Raw genomic sequence first — 17665 nt, forward strand, 5'->3', positions numbered from 1 at the left:
AGAGTTGAGGCTAGTCACCGTTGACCTTTCAGAGTCAAGTCAAGTCACTGGTGATCTTCAAGGACAGAGTCAAGTCACTGGTGATCTTCAAGGACAGGGTCAAGTCACTGGTGATCTTCAAGGACAGAGTCAAGTCACTGGTCATCTTCAAGGACAGAGTCAAGTCACTGGTGATCTTCAAGGACAGAGTCAAGTCACTGGTCATCTTCAAGGACAGAGTCAAGTCACTGGTGATCTTCAAGGACAGAGTCAAGTCACTGGTGATCTTCAAGGACAGAGTCAAGTCACTGGTGATCTTCAAGGACAGAGTCAAGTCACTGGTGATCTTCAAGGACAGAGTCAAGTCACCGGTGATCTTAAAGGACTAAGTCAAATCACAGTCGTTCTTCAGGAACCAAGTCAAGTCACAGTCAATCCTCAAGAGCACAGTCAAGTCCCCAATGATCTTCATGAGCCAAGTCAAGTCAAAGTTGATCTTCATGAGCCAAGTCAAGTCACAGTTGATCTTCATTAGCCAAGTCAATCACAGTTGATCTTCATGAGCCAAGTCAAGTCACAGTTGATCTTCACAGTCAAGTCACAGTTGATCTTCAAGGACAGAGTCAAGTCACAGGTGATCTTCAAGGACTAAGTCAAATCACAGTCGTTCTTCAGGAACCAAGTCAAGTCACAGTCGATCCTCAAGAGCACAGTCAAGTCCCCAATGATCTTCATGAGCCAAGTCAAGTCACAGTTGATCTTCATGAGCCAAGTCAAGTCACAGTTGATCTTCATGAGCCAAGTCAAGTCACAGTTGATCTTCATGAGCAAAATCAAGTCACCATTAACTTTCTTGAGCCAAGTCAAGTCACAGTTGATCCTCAGGAACCAAGGCAAGTCACCAATGATCTTCATGAGCAAAGTCAAGTCACCATTAACCTCCGTGAACTAAGTCAAGTCACAGTCGATCTTCATGAATCCAGTCAAATCACCACTGATCTACCAGAGCCTCGTCACATCTCAGCCGCACTTCCAGAGCTCTCGTCCTATTCTGTCACGGCCATGGAGGCCGTCTATGAGCTCTCATTCGTTCCGGTCATGGCTACGGAGGTCCTCCATGAACTCACCGCCTGCCCTGTCACGGCCATGGAGGCCAGCTACCATCTCATCACGGCAACGGAGGCCGCTATTAACCTGTTTATGTTCCCTGTTTCAGTCCCACCTGACCAGACTTGCTTTCCTGTGCCATCAACTCCACTGCAGTGGTCCTCTGCTCCGCCCTGGTGGGCCTCTGTCATGTCTCCTCAACTATGGTGGTCCTCTGCTCCGCCCTGGTGGGCTTCTGTTCCCTCTTCTCTGCTGTGGTGGTCGTCTGCTCCACCCTGGAGGGCTTTTGTCTCCTCTTCTCAGCTGTGGTGGTCGTCTGCCTCACCCTGGTGGGCTCCAACGCCACCTGCTCTGCCTTGGTGGACCCCTGTTCCTGAGTTAGGTCCACGGAGGGTTCCTGTTACCGAGTTAGGCCCATGGCGGGTTCCATTTCCCGAGTTAAGCCCATGGCGGGTCCCTGTTTCCCCTGTCAGGCCCAGGAAGGGCCCTTGTTTCCCATGTCAGGTCCAGGAGAGGCTCCTGATCTCCATGTTAGGCCCAGTTCTGCCTGCTCTGCCCCGGTCCTCGACCACTGCACTTCCTCATGGACCTGGCCCTCCGTCCCTCCCCCTGTTCCGCCTCCACTCCACTGCCCTCCTAGATTGTTTTGAGCGTCTGGAAGCCGCTCCTTTGGGGGGGGGGGGGGGGGGCTATGTCACGATCATTAGATGGAGTGCCCATGAACTTCAGTAGAGGGCACTCCAATCAGGACCATTCCACATCAACCACCAGATGTCACTCGGACTCTAGCACCTCTCATCTGTTGCACCACACCCGAACTACATTCCCCATCAGTCACTGCATCACAATCACCCTGCCACACCTGCACATCATTCATCAGCCAATTTCCTTGCCACACCTGCACCTCATTTACACACACTTAAAAGCAGCACACTCACTACCACTCTCTGCGAAGTCTTGTTTAGCCAGTCTGACATTTCCGAGCGTTTACCTTGTGTTTTCCTTCTGTACCTGACCTTTGGATTGTTTATACCGACTCTGATTCTCTGCTGCTTGCCCCCGACATCAGCCTGTTTCTGTTATCGTTTCTGGTTATCCCTACATACCTGACGCCGTTACTGATCATTGCCCATCTGACCATTCTCATCATTAAAGTTCTGCACATGGATCCGAACATCTCTGTCTCATCATTACATTACTGCTGTGGTGTTGGGAAATGTCAACACTTGTTGAGGCATTATTTTTCGTTAATTTAGCCACTGTATTGAATAAATACCTTGGGTTATGTTTGTTTTCTTCTAAAAGAGAAGAAAAGTAATCTAAAAGTAATCTAGCAGTTTTTAATGCTTTTCTGTAGGATATGTTACTTTCCCGCCAAGCAATACGAAATACCTCTAGTTTTGTTTTCCTCCAGCTGCGCTCCATTTTTTGGGCTGCTCTCTTTAGGGTGCGAGTATGCTTATTATACCATTGTGTCAAACTGTTTTCCTTAACCTTCCTTAAGCGTAAAGGAGCAACTGTATTTAAAGTGCTAGAAAAGAGAGAGTCCATAGTTTCTGTAACATCATCAAGTTGTTCTGAGGTTTTGGATATGCTAAGGAATTTGGATACACCAGGAAGATAACTTAAAAAGCAGTCTTTTGTGGTAGAAGTGATGGTTCTTCTATACTTGTAACAAGAAGTAGAATTTACAATTTTGACTATATGAAGTTTGCACAGAACTAAATAATGATCTGAGATATCATCACTTGGCTGAATAATTTCAACACTATCAACATCAATTCCATGTGACAGTATTAAATCTAGAGTATGATTTCGACAATGAGTAGGTCCTGAAACGTGTTGTCTAACCACAATAGAGTTCAGAATGTCTATAAATGCTGATCCCAATGCATCTTTTTCATTATCAACATGGATATTAAAATCACCAACTATTAAAACTTTATCTGTAGCCAGAACTAACTCGGATGTAAAATCACCAAACTCTTTAATAAAGTCTGTATGGTGCCCTGGTTGCCTGTATACAGTAGCCAGTACAAACATAGCAGGGGATTTATCATTAACATTTGTTTCTCTGGATAATGTTTTATGAAGCACCATTACTTCAAACTAGTTATACTTGAAGCCTGCCCTCTGAGAAATCCTGAAAACATTGTTATAAATTGAAGCAACACCTCCCCCCTTACCTTTTGGACGCGGCTCATGTTTATAACAGTAATCTTGGGGGGTGGACTCATTTAAAATAATGTAATCATCAGGTTTTAGCCAGGTTTCTGTCAAACAGAGTACATCTATATTATGATCAGTGATCATGTTATTTACAAAAAGTGTTTTCGTAGAAAGGGATCTGATATTCAATAAGCCAAGCTTTATCATTTGTTTATCCATATTACATCTGTTTTTTATTTGTTGAACCTCAATTAAATTGTTAATATTATTTTCTAGTTCGGGGAACAAATACAGTCTCTATAGTGTGATATCTAGGTGAAAGAGTCTCTATGTGCTGAGAATTAACTGACCTCTGTGACGGGAGGCAGCTAGCAGACGGTTGGTTTAGCCAGTCTGTCTGTTTCCTGACCTGGGCCCCAGTTAGTCAAGTATAAACTCTAAGACTATTTGCCATTTACAGGGGAAAGCTTCAGGAGCCTTTCATACCTGTTCCGAGTGGAGGTATCAACCTTTCATCAATTCATTCCTGCTGACAGAAAATAGAACGGTCAACATCCCTGTCCCTTTTTTTTTTACAAATAGTTATTGTTCTTTTGAAGGAAAAAAAAAATAAAATTAAAAAAGGTAATCTTTACCCAGTCTTCTATATACAGTCTATAAGAATAGTTATTATGCATATCAAGTCCCGGTTGATAATTTTCTTTGTAAAATGAGCATTTCTGTCAGGCCCCTATGTTTGTTCAGTTATTTCATTTAATGGCTATGAAAATAACATTCAATGCCACTGACTTGAAATTAGTGAACCAACACATATGAGCCAATGTTAATTTTCAAATACACACGCGAGGAAACCGGGTGACGGACAACAAGGACTCCATGAAAACAGAATGAGACAGACTGGTATTTATAGACAGGATAACGAAGGAAGTGGAGACAGCTGAGTGCAATAACAGGTGTGCAATTATCCGTGATGAAGGGACAAAGCTATGTGGGAAAAGTAGTGCCTGCGGTGGGGTGACTATGGGGTGACTATTCGGCATTGAAAAAGTTGTGCCAAACCACCCACCTCATTCCCCTCTTGACGGAGGGTGGTTAATTTAAGGAATCTCGCCCTCCGCTCCTCCATACTGGCTGGGGAATGGATATGAAGTCCCACACCGCTGGATCTGGACATGATGGAGTCCTTCTGTAACGATTGATCACAGGAAACGAGAGATCCAATAGCAGTTTGTTTTAATGGGTAATCCAAAATCACAATCCAAAACAAGCTGGGAGCCAAAGAACAAGAAAAACACAAGAAACCAGAAAACACAAGGGAATGCGAAGAAACCGGGTGACGGAAAACAAGGACTCCATGAAAACAGAATGAGAAAGACTGGTATATATAGACAGAATAACGAAGGAAGTGGAGACAGCTAAGTGCGATAACAGGTTTGCAATTAACCGTGATGACGGGACAAAGCTATGTGGGAAATGTAGTGCCTGCGGTGGGGTGACTATGGGGAAGTGAGACCACTAGTGGACACCCAGCGAAACACAGACCAGACACTTTCTGGGTTTCTTTCTTTCTTTCTTTCTTTCTTTCTATTTTGATCCCACAAAGTATATTTACACATCTGTAATGTGTTGTGGCAACAGATAACTAATTGAAACTTATGTACATTATAAATAATTTCTGCACACTTTCAGGACCCACCACTTACACAGACCATTTATATATATAAATGGTCTGTGTGGTATATAATAAATGGTCTATAAATGTATATATAATATATAATGTATATATAATATAATAAATATATATAAATGGTCATTTATATATATATATAAATGGTCTGTGTATTTATAATAATTTCTGTAATCTGTAATTTACACATTACAGATGTGTAAATATACTTTGTGGGATCAAAATAGAAAGAAAGCAAGAAAGAAAGAAAGAAAGGAAGAAAGAAAGAAAGAAAGAAAGAAAGAAAGAAACCCAAGTATCCAGTACCCAAAGTATTTTACTTTCAAAAGTGCAGTGCACTGGGCAGTCCAACTCTTAAGACAAAGATATAAAAATGTATACATATTATAAAACAACATGGTACTTAACGTTTTTTTTTTACTTGTTGGCACATAAAATTACAGATGAAACCGTTCACTGGAAGTTTCTAGGGTCTGGTTCTGGCCCACTAAATACCTGAAAATGCAGTTGTCCACCTAGTGCTGGAAATGTGGCAGTACATGTGGAGGCAAGTTCCGCATTCTGTGCTCAAGGTTTTTGCAGTATGATGAGATGGCATCATTCTGGTTTTCCTTAGAAGCTTGCTTTTCCAGGGTTTTTCCAATCATGCACATCAAGTTTGTTGACTCCTCACTGGAGGAATCTCTCCAGCATCATCATGCTGCACTTCACACAAGACTTTTGTGCTCTCCTTTTTTTGTGTGTGGCTCCAAAAACTGCAGCCAGGTTTAAGATGCATTGCTGTCTGCCAGTCTTCTAAGCTCCACTGCTCCCTGAAGGTGCAAGTTTTTTGTATTGCATATACTGGGTTAAAAGAGAATCCCAATTTTTCCTGTGCTCTTTCTGTGAAAGATAAAGTATAATTCTACTGTTGATTTCACATTTGCGGTACTAACAAGAGTTATTTTATATTTTATATTTGTGGATCTAGATGCTAGTACATAAAACAACTGCCTATGTAATAAACCAAAATAAGCCTGTCATGATTTTTGGCAAGCACACACATACACTAAATGCTGTATGTATTATGCACAAGCAAACAAATGTATTATGCACAAGCAAACAAAGCAACATTAATACATTTCTGCTAAAGACATAATAGCTCAAAATAATTCTTACCTGATATAGCAAGCTCTTTTGCGATCTCACGGCAAGATTTTGCTTTCGCCACTTGGTTTGCATATCATTTTTAGGTGATGTTGTACAGAGCTGCCTCTCCTGAATCAAGCTGATCATTTCATCTTCAACTGCCTCTTTCCACCTGGCCATGTCGTTTGCAAATATTTAAAGGGTTAGTTCACCCAAAAATAAAAATTTTGTCATTAATGACTCACCCTCATGCCGTTCCAAACCCGCAAGACCTCCGTTCATCTTCGGAACACAGTTTAAGATATTTTAGACTTAGTCCGAGAGCTTTCTGTCCCTCCATTTAAAATGTATGTACGGTATACTGTCCATGTCCAGAAAAGTAATAAAAACATCATTAAAGTAGTCCATAGCCTGAACATTGCTGGATCGCCTTCTGTGTGAATGCAAACACGTCCCAGGATTGATTCTGGGATTGATCCCGGGTTCGGGAACCTAGTAACATTGCTAGGTTCAGTCGCGGAACAAGTGCTGTGTGAACAAAAGCCAGAACTAATGCCGTTAAAGGTGTCGTAGTGATGACGCACATTAACGCTTGACTCTTTTACCAGGTGTTTTGAAGGCTGATCAATGTTCGCAACGAAAATAAAATGTGCAAACTGTAATGAAGTAGAGATCAGTTAGTTCCTCACTTTCCGCGCTGGCGCTGAGATCGTTCGTCAGCTTAAGTGAAAGTTAATGTGCATAGCATTTTTGCCTTGTACATTACACGTCACACCCTGATGTCACGTGTCTCTATGAGACCTTTACGGGGTGGTGTGTAAAAGCATGCACATATTCCTGTAATTACTGGCAGTGTGAAAGGGGCAAAATCTAGTGACCCGGGAACAATTGTTAGGACACATTACCAGTGTATTTTCTGGAATCGCAGTGTGAAATGGGCTCATGAGGGTGAGTCATTAATTACATAATTTTCATTTTTGGGTGAACAAACCCTTTAAGTTGCTCTAGTCTACTGATGCTAGGCGCTTAATCATAATCACAGCTGTTTACATTCCCCCTCAAGCCAACACAGACCAGGCACTCACGTGGACTGGGACATGTTCCGGGCAGCGTCTGATGACGACATAGAGGCGTACTCAGAAACTGTAACTTGTTTCATCAGGAAGTGTGTAGAAGATGTAGTGCCGACAAAAAACAATCCGCATCTACCCCAACCAAAAAACATGGATTAATGGCGATGTTCGAGCAGCCTTGTCATAGACAATAGAGACAATAAAGACAATACAAAAACAAAGCTGAAGAATTCGACAAAAATGATTCAAGAAGTGTGTGGCAGGGCACCAATAACATAACAGACTTTAAAGGGAATAAACCAGCTACTGTGAACATTGCTGCCTCTCTACCAGATAAGCTTAATAACTTTTATGTGTTTATTTTATGATGGCATCACAGGCCATGTGCTCCGAGCATGCGCATTCCAACTAGCCGGTGTTTTCACTGACATTTTCAACCTCTTCCTCTCTCTGTCTGTGGTTCCCTCGTACAAAAAATCCACTATTGTGCCCATACCAAAGAAGAACAAAATCACATGCTTAAATGACTGGAGGCTCAGTGCTCTCACACCCATATTCAGCAAGTGTTTTGAGAGACTCGTCAGAGATTACATCACCGCTGTGCTGCCTGCCTCATTGGATCCGCTACAATTTGCATATCGTAGCAACCGTTCTACAGACAATGATATTGCTTTCACCCTACACACTGCTCTCTCCCACCTGGAAAATAAGAACACCTATGTGACAATGCTGTTTGTGGACTACAGCTCACCATAGTGCCTGTCACACTTGTTGCAAAGCTCCAGACTCTGGGACAAAACAGATCTCTGTGCAGCTGGATCCTTGACTTCCTGACAGGCAGAAGTCAGGTGGTCAGAATGGGCAACAACACTTCATCCCCGCTGACCCTCAATACTGGTGCTCCTCCGGGCTGTGTCATCAGCCCACTCCTGTACTCCCTGTACACACATGACAGTGTCAAATTCGCCGACGAAACAATGGTGATAGGCCTGATCACCAACAACGATGAGACGGCCTACAGAGAAGAGGTGAACACCCTGACTAAATGGTGTCAGGAGAACCACATCTCACTCAACATTGACAAGACCAAGGAGCTGATGGTGGATTTCAGGAGACAGAGCAGAGAGCACAGACCCATCACCCTCGACAAGACACCTGTGGAGTGGGTAAACAGCTTTAAGTTCCTCGGCATTAACATCAATGAGGATCTCACCTTGTCTACACACACTGATGCAGTGCTGAAGAAGGCACATCAGCGCCTCTTCTTCCTGAGATGGCTGAGGAAGTTTGGAATGAGCCCCAGCATCCTCAGATCATTCTAAACTTGCACTATAGAGAGCATCCTGACAGGCTGCATCACTGCCTGGTTTGGAAACAGCACCGCTGGCAACCGTAAAGCTCTGAAAAGGGTCGTGCGAACTGCCAGCCACATTGTTGGAGGTTAGTTTCCTTCCATCCAGGACATCTTCACCAGGAGGTGTATAAGGAAATCCCGGAGGATCATCAGTGACTCCAGCCACCCATCCCACAGACTGCTCTCTCTGCTGCCATCAGAAAGACGTCTCCACAGCATCCGATCCCACACTAGCCGACTGAGGGATAGCTTTTTCCCTCAAGCTATCAGGCTAATGAACAGTCAGAACTAATACACCCTACAGCACCCTACAGCATACTTCCACAATATGGTATGCCACACACTGAACTTTAACTTTAACAATTCAACACTGGACTATACATACACACTGCATTTAATACAATAAACTGCCCATTACCACTGGATACCATCCAATGCACATCCATGACATTCCTGTATCCAGTTCATGTACACTCTGTTGCACCTTAGCATATTGGGTAACACTTTAGAATACTGTTTCTTACTTACTACATTACTAATAAGGAATTATTGAAGAACTAAGAGGTGATTATTCATTAACACTTAACTCACTACTGTTAACTACTAAGAAAGATGTATTAACTAATCAGTATGTAATATAATTTTATGATTGTGTTAAGTAACAGTTAGCTAATCAGTAACTAATATATTCTGTCATACCTCCTGAAGAACTACTATTAATTATCTACTAGTTAAGGTTCAAGAAAAATAACTATGAAATAACTGCTACTGAACAGTTATACGCAAAAAAAAAACCACTATAATAATCAGGCTGTGTCCCACAAATCAAGTACTTGAGTAAAAGTATAGAGACCCCAATAAAATATTACTCCAGTAAAATTATAAGTAGGTCTATTTATTTTCAAAATTACTTGAGTAAAATGACAAGTACAAAGTACTACTACAGTAGCAACTTTGTTACAGCCCACTTATTAGCCTATAATGGAAATGAAATATGGATTTTGTTTGCTTCTAAATGTTTAACTTTTGATTATGAAATGTTTGTTAAATTATTTAAAATGTGGGCAGTATACATGTTAAAATGGAATAAAATATGCTGTATTAAGAAATGTTCTCATCTGAAATTAACAGATGAGAGTATTTTACAAAGTTTATGATTACTTTTATAGGTTGTTCTTAGTCAAAATGATGTAGTTTATTATTATTTACTAATAGGTTCACTTTAGAATTCTGTAAGTCCTGCAAAATTATCTGATAATTCTTTATTAATTACTAATGGGTTCCCTATGTTTTCACTTTAGAATACTGTTTCAGATTCTAAGTAATTCTTGAGGAATTATCTAATAATTTTTTATTAATTACTAATGGGTTCCCAATATTTTCACTTTAGAATAGGCCTAATGTTTCAGGTTCAAAATAAGTCCTGCATAATTATTTTATAATTAATTATTAATTACTAATGGGTTGCCTATGTTTTCACTTTAGAATACTGTTTCAGATTCTAAGTAATTCTTCAGGAATTATCTGATAATTCTTTATTAATTATTAATGGGTTCCCAATATTTTCCACTTTAGAATAGGCCTAATGTTTCAGGTTCAAAATAAGTCCTGCATAATTATTTTATAATTCTTAATTAATTACAAATTGGATACCTGTATTTTCACTTTTCCTCAGGCTTTGCCTTACATACAAAAATCTAATTAATGATAATGTGGTATATGCTGAGGAGGCACAAATACAGTACTGTATATAAAATATAAAAACTAAGGTAAGTTATCGCAAGGCACTGGAGTCATGGTGGGGTTCCTATTGGAAGCTGATTTCTTACAAAACACACTCACAAAACGATTTACTACATAGGCAAAACCTCTGTAAAATGTATTGCATTTATTAATATTGCATTTTCATACTACTACTACTATTGCTAATAACATTTATATGAAAGGGTCACAATTCAATGTAATTGTGTAAAACTGTTCATTAGTAGTTATTTCATAGTTATTTTTCTTGAACCTTAACTAGTAGATAATTAATAGTAGTTCTTCGGGAGGTATCACAGGATACATTAGTTATTGATTAGCTAACTGTTACTTAACATAATCATAAAATTATATTACATACTGATTAATTACCACATCTTCCTTAGTAGTTAACAGTAGTGAGTTAAGTGTTAATGAATAATCACCTGTTAGTTCTTCAATAATTCCTTATTAGTAATGTAGTAAGTAAGAAACAGTATTCTAAAGTGTTACGGCATATTGTTATGTGTATATATGTTTACATAATGTAGAATGTGTACATTCTGTGTATAGTGTATAATGTGTAGTGCTATGTATGTACATATTGTGTATAATGTGTAGTGTTAACTGTAAGTATGTCTAATAGTACATTGTGTGTACCGACTATATGTATGTGCATATTGCACATTTTCACTTGTTGAAGTCTGTATGGATATATACAAAATAACTTTGTTTCTCCAAAATATCTTAAATTGTGTTCCGAAAATGAACAAAGCTTTTACGGGTTAGGAACAACATGGGGGTAAGTGAATAATGACAACGTATTCATTTCTTATCTTTTTGTATTTTATCTTTTTTTTTTTTTTTTTTTTATGCCATGGTCTGTCTGAATACTTGATTCTGATTGGCTGGAAGGTGTCGATTAATGTCGTTTAATTGCACAAATAACTTTGTTTCTCCAAAAAAATAACTTGTGCTCAGAGCTAGCCATTTGCCACTCATAGCACTCATAGTTGGAATCTTTGAAATTGTGCATAAAAACTTTTCTGGCATTTGTTAGCAAATTCAGTTTAGGTGTAGGTCTTCCTTACTAAGTTATTCTCTTTTGTCTGCAAAAGAGCGCCTTGAAAAATTTCACTTTTGTACTTTGAATTTCACTTTTCGTACTGGCTAGTGATGTGTCATTCGTGAACGAATCGTTCTTTTTGAAAGAATCTTTTAGGTGAACGAATCATTCTCGTTCACGTAATCCACTGACTCGTACTTCTCGTTCAGTGAAGTTCCTCCCTTCACAGCAGCGCGGCGCTATAAGCAGCGCATGCGCAGCTCAGTGAACCGGGTAACAACCATTTCATCCCAAGTATTCATCCTGTCAAAGAATTACTCAACCTCGAGCCAATAGCCTTCGAGTATGAGATGTGACAGAGTATGTGATTTGTTGAATGTAGTGAACGAATACGCCCTTAATGAACGAGTTTCATATGAGTCTGAACTAGATCTGGAGATCTTATCGTTCGTGAACGAAATGACTGAACTGGTACACATGTCGTTCGTGAATGAGTTGAATGAGCTGATACATGTCGTTCGTGAACGAAATGACTGAACTGATACACATGTCGTTCGTGAATGAGTTGAATGAGCTGATACATGTCGTTCGTGAATGAAATTACTGAACTGATACACATGTCGTTCGTGAATGAGTTGAATGAGCTGATACATGTTGTTCGTGAATGAGTTGAATGAGCTGATACATGTCGTTCGTGAATGAGTTGAATGAGCTGATACATGTCGTTCGTGAATGAGTTGAATGAGCTGATACATGTCGTTCGTGAATTAAATGAACTGGCACATAGCTTATCTCGTTCGTGAACGAAATGAATGAGAGTAAACCGGGTAAGTCTGCCATTTAGCATGTCAATCTCGCAAAAATGCAAAGCGCAGTTAAGTACTGTACTGTGCACATACGCTTGTTTTGATATTTAGCAACTCCACGTTTAATCCCCGATTTATGAATGTGAATATATAATATACAAACTGTCTGACCAGACAATTAAAATGCTAATTAGGCAAGAAAACCTTGTGCTTTGTTCATCTGAAAAACTTAATTAGACTTTATATATTGAATGTGATTATACACACATTTTAATAAAGCCAGATCAGTTTTTGTAACAAGTGAATACGTTCGTTGACTTAAGACATAACACATAATACACTTTTTTTTGCCATCTGCTGGCTTATTTTGTGTAATACGAAGAAATGGTCACTGAACGAATCAGTGAACGATTCTGAACGAATCATTTTGGTGAACGAACTGAAAATGAACGAATCTCTAAAAAGAATCATAATTTCCACCACTAGTACTGGCTCTGAACCCCTTTACCTAAATTCATTACTTCAGACTTATGTGCCCTCTAGAAGCTTGCGTTCTGCAAGTGAACGTCACTTGATTGTGCTTGATTCTCCAGGTTGGAGTGACCTGTCCAACTCAATCTGAGCAGCTGAGTCCTTAGCCATCTTCAAGAATCTGCTTAAAACACATCTCTTCCATCTTTATTTGACCCTCTAACTTTAGTACTCACTACTCTAATTCAATTCTAAAAATAAATATATAAATAAAATAAAAACCTAACTACCTTTCTAATCTTTTTGTATTCTATCCATTTTCTTTTCATTTATTAAAAAAATTATAAAAAAGACCTCTAACACTAGCTTGTTCTATTCTTTTTCTATTCTATCTGTTTTCTTTTTATTTATTATATTATTTAAAAGCCCTTGCTACGTGTTCTGCATTTAAGCTAACAGAGACTTGTTATAGGACTTATATATCATTGCTCTTTTGTTGTTTTTGATTGCTTCCATTGTCCTCATTTGTAAGTCACATTGGATAAAAGCGTCTGCTAAATGACTAAATGTAATGTAAATGTAATGTAAATGTACTTTGAAAATCCCTGACTAAAGGGGCAGTCTAACACTGGGGGTAGCACTGGGCACGTCACTAGACCCAGAGGGTGTGCTGTCATTGAACGTCAAAATTTGACTGGCTGATGATTCTGTCACTAATGCTCGTAACAAATCAGATGTGACTTCTTTCAACAAAAGGGTAGCACTATCTGTAGTGCTTTTTTGAAGGATATTCCAGGACAACCTCAACTACACTAACCATAGACAATTTGTGGACATTGAAAGCAATCTTTCCTTAGAAAACCAGGTTTCTAGCATTTGTAAAATTGCATTTTTCCATCCCAACAATATATCTAAAATATAGCTGCAAGCAGCAATTACGGGGCCAAGCACCCCAACGGCAAATTTAGGAGGTAAGCATGGCATGGAGGTCCACATCAAATGCAACAGTGAGCAGTTACAGCAATTTAAGGATGATTAATTGAAATGGCTGAAAAATAATAAATACAACCACTAGTAAGAAGATTAAATGGCCTTTTCACTTTTGACCAACAGGTGGCGCTGAAATCAAATCATTTTGGTGTGTTCTGTGTGAGGTGACAATAACACACAAAAAGTTTAGTGTCAATATGCTAAAGCATTGCAGAGATACGGCCTGAAGTGTCATTTTGGCATGATCTCTCAAATTTGTCACGGCGGTATGCGAAAATGGTTTTGTGTATCGATACAAACTCATCAACATTTTGTGAGCACCGTCTAAAGATCATCTGATTCAATTTTGGTGAAAATCGGACTAACGGTTGATGAAGAGTTCGAAGGAAGTTTGGCTTACTTTGGCATATTTGGTATCTATGTTGTCAGCATAAGCCAGGGAATATTTTGAGACCAATTTCATTGCAATAGGCTAATGCATTAAAAAGTTATTAGCATTTATATAAATGTAATTATTCATGAATAATGAATGGTTTATTACTCTTGACCAATAGGTGGAGCTGTTACCAAATTTATGTGGCATGGTCAGTGTGATGTGCCGATGACACAATACAAAGTTTGGTGCAAATATATCAAAGCTTTGCAGAGATACAGCCTCAAATGCATTTTGGCACCCTTCCAGCAAATTCGTTGATGCGCTAAATAAAAACCGTTTCGTATATTGACACGAAATCCATAACTTTTTGCCAGCATGGTCTGAAGATGATCCACGACGAATTTGGTGAAAATCGGACTAACGGTCTAGGAGGAGTTCGAAAAAGTAGGTTTTCAACATTAATCAAAATGGCGGACAGGAAGTATGGACAATTTTTGCATAATTGGTATCAATACTCTAGATATGACCCACAGAATATAGGGAGTTTTGTAATTTTTGGCCAAACCATTCAGAAGTTATAAGCCAAAATATGCATTTTTCATATCTCCTGACCACTGCGTCGAAACAGGTAGTGTCAGGTCAGGTTAGTGCAGGTAGTCTCAGGTCATGCTTATTATAACACACATAATCACAACGGTACACAAACCGTAAGGCGAAACCTAGCATGTTTGGTATCGTAGGACTCGGTAAGGATTCAGGAGTCTAATTCGATGAGTCTCGTGAAAATAAGTCGACCACACCCAAAGTTATAAGCATTTAAAAAAAGATGATCAACCCTAGGTGGCGCTGTTTCGAAACTTCTCACGCTCCTTCAGGTCATTGTGCTGATGACCCATACCATGTTTCGTAACAATCCGCTGATGCGTTCTTAAAATACAGCATTTTATCACAAAATTCAAAATGGCAGACAGTCAAAATGGCCTAAATGGTAAAATTGGATATCAGTCGACTCGGCATGTTGCCCTGAATCTAACAAGACCAATTATATGGTCAAACTGTTTAGAAGTTATAAACAAAAAGAGCAGATTTTCATATCTCCGGACCAGTAGGTGGCGCTGTGCTGAAACGCAGCATGTAGCCTCAGGTCATGCTTGTTATGACTTGTACCAAGTTTGGTCTGAATACAATAAATCGTTGCAGAGATACAGCCTTACGACTGTTTTTGTAAGCGCTACGTAAAATTAGTTTGAGCGTTTATCAAAAATGATTAGACGAATCAACGTGAATTCCATAACTTTTGGTCAGCACTGCCTGAAGATGATCTGGTTCAATTTTCGTGCAAATCGGACAAACCGTCTAGGACGAGTTCGAAAAAGTAGGTTTTTCAAAAAATTCAAAATGGCGGCCATGTTTTTATGACGGAAAATGACGTCATAGGGTGCAATCGAATCGGCATGAGCTCAGGAATCAGAGGAAAAAATAATTTTGTTGATTGGCCTTACGGTTAAAAAGTTATTAACAAAATTAAAGTGAAATTTTGGACAGTTGGTGGCGCTAGAGGGAATGTCTTAGACACACCAAAATTGGTGTAATTAATGTTGGGCACTGTCCTCTATCAGAATGTCAATCCAAAACAACTTTCCCGCAATCGGTTCTATGGGCTGCCTTAGACTCCTAGTCGGAAAAAGGAAGAATAAGAAGAAGAAGAACAGGAACAAACACAATAGGGTCCTACGCACCTTCGGTGCTTGGCCCCTAAATATAGCTGCAAGCAGCAATTACGGGGCCAAGCACTCCAGCGGAAAGTTGAGTAGCTAAGCATGGCAAGGAGCATCCTACGAAGTGCAACAAGGAGCAATTAAACCAATTTTAGGATGATTGTAATTGAAATGGCTAAAAAAACATAAATACAATCTCTAGTAGCATGATTTCTTGGCTTATCAAGTCTGACCACTAGGTGGCGCTGTTACCAAATCAATTTGGTGGACTCTGTGTGACTTGTCAATGACACACATAAAGTTTGGTATCAATATGCCAAAACATTGCAGAGATACAGCCTCAAGTGTCATTTTGGCATTGTGCCTCAAATTCGTCGCTGTGGTATGCAAAAACGGTTTTGTCTATCGACACAAAATCCATAAGATGTTGTCAGCACAGTCTGAAGATCATTTGATTCAAATTTGGTGAAAATCGGACCTACGGTTGATGAGGAGTTCCAAAAAGAAGCTTTTCAACATAAATCAAAATGGCGGACCGGAAGTTCAGCTTAATCTGGCATATTTGGTATCTATGTTGTTGGCATAAACCAGGGAATATTTTGAGACCAGTTTCATTACAATAGGCTAATGCATTAAAAATTAATAGCATTTTTAAAAGTGTAATTATTCATGGTTAATGAATGGTTTATTACTCTTGACCAATAGGTGGCGCTGTTACCAAATTTATGTGCCATGGTCAGTGTGAGGTGACGATGACACATACAAAGTTTGGTCTCAATATGCAAAACCGTTGCCGAGATACAGCCTCACGTGCATTTTTGAGTGCTCATCGTCAAATTTGTTTACGTGTCATTCGACAACAGTTGGACGAATCAACTTGAATTCCATAAATTTTTGCCAACATGGTCTGAAGATGATATGAGCCAATTTTCGTGAAGATCGAACTTACCGCCTAGGACGAGTTAGAAAAAGTAGGTTTTTCAAAAATTGAAAATAGCGAAAAAACTAAACCTTGCGATTTATGAATTTTGGGGTTCATTCGACTTGGCATAAGCCAAGAATTTCCATTTTCTGGCTTACGGTTCAAAAGTTATTAGCATACAAACATTGAAACTTTGGACAAGTGGTGGCGCTAGAGAGTAGGAGTTAGAGACTTCAAATTTGCTATAGTTAATGTTGGGACTGTCCTCTATCAGTGTGCCAAATTATACAGCTTTCCCGCAATCAGTTCTATGGGCTGCCATAGACTTGCGGCAGAAGAAGAATAATAATAATAACGCCAACGATTACAATAGGTGCCTACGCACCTTCGGTGCTTGGCCCCTAATTATGGCCTATGCTCTCAATGTCAAATGCAGAAATGTTAATCCATGCGTTTATGACCTCAAGGTTAGATTATTGTAATGCTTTATAGGGTGATTGTTCTGCACTAAATAAACAAACTCCAGTTAGTCCAAAATGCAGCAGCTAGAGTTCTTACTAGAACCAAGAAGAATGACCATATTAGCCCAGTTCTGTCAACACTGCACTGGCTCCCTATCAAACATCATATAGATTTTAAAATCTTGCTTATTACGTATAAAGCACTTCAGTATTTGAACCAGCACTTGTCCCATGTCCGCTGCGTTCTCAAAACTCCTAGAATACCTATCTCCTAGAACTCCTAATACCTAGAATATCAAAATTAACTGCGGGCGGCAGATCCTTTTGCTATTTAGCACCTAAACTCTGGAATAACCTACCTAACATTGTTCAGGAAGCCGACAAACTCTTGCAGTTTAAATCTAGATTAAAGACCCATCTCTTTAACCTGGTTTACACATAACACACTAATACGCTTCTTATATCCAAATTAAAGGACTTTTAGGCTGCATTAATTAGGTAAACCAGAACCGGGAAAACTTCCCATAACACCCAATGTAGTTGCTACATCATTAGAAGAATAGCATCTACGCTAGTATTAGTCTGTTTCTCTCTTATTCCGAGGTCACCGTAGCCGCC

This window comes from Carassius carassius, unplaced genomic scaffold (assembly GCF_963082965.1).
Source record: "Carassius carassius unplaced genomic scaffold, fCarCar2.1 SCAFFOLD_62, whole genome shotgun sequence".
Classification (NCBI taxonomy): domain Eukaryota; kingdom Metazoa; phylum Chordata; class Actinopteri; order Cypriniformes; family Cyprinidae; genus Carassius; species Carassius carassius.